This window comes from Leucoraja erinacea, chromosome 1, assembly GCF_028641065.1.
Source record: "Leucoraja erinacea ecotype New England chromosome 1, Leri_hhj_1, whole genome shotgun sequence".
Lineage (NCBI taxonomy): Eukaryota > Metazoa > Chordata > Chondrichthyes > Rajiformes > Rajidae > Leucoraja > Leucoraja erinaceus.
This window is the reverse complement of record NC_073377.1, coordinates 2,579,631-2,582,130: the sequence shown is the minus strand read 5'-3', so window position 1 is coordinate 2,582,130 and position 2,500 is coordinate 2,579,631. Positions and strand designations below refer to the sequence as shown.

Below are 2,500 nucleotides of genomic sequence, written 5' to 3'. Positions count from 1 at the left end.
AATGGTGATTTTTAAGACAGAGACAGATAGATTATTTGATTCGTACGGGTGGCAGGGGTTATGGGGAGAAGGCAGGCGCATGGATGTGGAGAGGATGTTTCCACTAATGGGAGAGTCTAAGACCAAAGACTGTGGAGGCCAAGTCAATGGATATTTTTGAGGCAGAGTTAGATTATTGATCAGTACGGCTGTCAAGAGTTATGGGGAGAAGTCAGGAGAATGGGGTGAAGAGGGAAAGATAGATCAGCCACGATTGAATGACGGGAGTAAACTTGAGAGGCCGAATGGCCTAATTCTGCTACTATCACATGAATTTATGAACCATCCAATGGTCGTTCCGCTCTTCCGTTCCGTACCAGTATTTGTAACGAGATAACAATGAATGAATGAATGAACAAGTTGAATGGCCAAATATTCACATACAAGGAATTTGCATTGGTGCTCCGCCTGCAAGTGACAACATGACGTACGGTGACAGTTAGGAATGACACATAAAACATTAAACATTAATAATGTAACATTATTGATTAGACATGTGAATTAAAAAAAAAAAACAACGCCCGCAAGGGTATGTGGTGCGAGCTGCCAGCGGAGGTGCAGGAAGGAACTACAGATGCTGGTTTACAACGAAGATAGACACAAAAGCTGGAGAAATACAACGGGTCAGGCAGCATCTCTAAAGAAAAGCAAAAGGTGACGTTTCGGGTCGAGACCCTTTTCAGACTGAGAGTCAAGGAAGAGAGAAACGAGGGAGATAGAAAGTACATACAAACATAGAAATATAGAAACATAGACAATAGGTGCAGGAGTAGGACATTCGGCCCTTCGAGACAGCACCGCCATTCGATATGATCGTGGCTGATCATTTAAAATCAGTACCCCGTTCCTGCCTTCTCCCCATATCCCTTGATTCCGCTATTTTTAAAAGCCCTATCTAGCTCTCTCTTGAGAGTATCCAGAGAACCTGCCTCCACCGCCCGCTGAAACAGAGAATTCCACAGACTCACCACTCTCTGTGAGAAAAAATGTGTCTCCTCTTCTCCGTTAAGGCCTAAGAGCTAAATCTAACTCTCTCTTGAAAACATCCAGTGATGTGACCTTCTGAGACGGAGCATTCAACAGATTCACAACTCTCTGTGGTGGGGACAAAGTTTTTCCTCATCTCAGTTCTAAATGGCCTATCCCTTATTCTTAAACTGTGGCCCACTTAAACTGTAGTACAAATGAATGAAAGATATGCAAAAAAGATAGCGACGATCAAGGCAAGGTGGAGCCCACAATTTTGGCTGTGGGGAAGATAAGGAATTTGGTAGTTGAGGCAGGTGATGCAATAACTTCGACAATACATTTGGAATGGTGCATTGGTAAGGATGATTTAGAAGGATAGGGGCCAAACGCTGGCACGTGGAGCTAGTGTAGATGGGGCATGCTGGTCGGTAGGGGCAAGCTGGGCCGAAGGACCTATTTCCACGCTGCTTGACTCTATGAAGAGCTTGTAGATGCTGGAAATCTGAAACAGAAATAGGAAGCAAATACTATACGCACAAAATAATGATTATTTAGTCCAAAGCAGTCTAATGAAGGGCCGCGACCCGAAAGGCCACCTATCCAAGACCTCCAGAAATGCTGCCGGACTTGCTGAGCTACTCCAGCACTATGTATCTTCTTTTAAGTCAAAATACTCAGCAGGTCCGGTCGCATCCAGGTGGAAGAACGTTAACGTGAAAGTTAAGACAGAAAATGTGGGGAGCGCTCAACATTAACTATGATCACACAAGGAACAGAGAAACATAGAAATAGGTGCAGGATGAGGCCATTCGGCCATTCGAGCCAGCACAGCCATTCATTGTGATCATGGCTGATCGTCCCCCTATCAATAACCCGTGCCTGCCTTCTCCCCATATCCCTTGACTCCACTAGCCCCTAGAGCTCTATCTAACTCTCTCTTAAATCCATCCAGTGACTTGGCCTCCACTGTCCTCTGTGGCAGGGAATTCCATAAATTCACAACTCTCTGGGTGAAAAAGTTTTTTCTCACCTCAGTCTTAAATGAACTCCCCTTTATTCCAAGACTGTGGCCCCTGGTTCTGGACTCGCCCAACATTGGGAACATTTTTCCTGCATCTAGCTTGTCCAGTCCTTTTATAATGTTATATGTTTCTATAAGATCCCCCCTCGTCCTTCTAAACTCCAGTGAATACACGCCTATATACAGTGAATGCAAGAACTACGGATATTGGAATCCTGAACCAAGTATGAAGGAGGGTTGGAGAATGCAAAGTCCCGACACAGAGCCGAAACGTCGCCTATCCGTGCACTCCGGAGATGCCGCCTGAGTCGCTGATACTCCGGCACTTTGCGTTCCATGCAAGATTCCAGCACCTGCATTAGTTCCTGCCTGGTGTCTGAAGAAGTGGCTCGATCCGAAACTTCCCCTATCCATTTCGCTCTACAGTTGTTGCCTGGCCAGTTGAGATCCCCCAACAACTTTATATTTTGT

General features: G+C 45.4%; 1 protein-coding gene across 1 annotated transcript in view; it reads left to right on the top strand.

The window, feature by feature from the left end:
* Window positions 1-2,500, top strand: part of foxi2 (forkhead box I2) — a 12,617-nt gene that overhangs the window by 1,076 nt on the left and 9,041 nt on the right. The window lies entirely within an intron of this gene.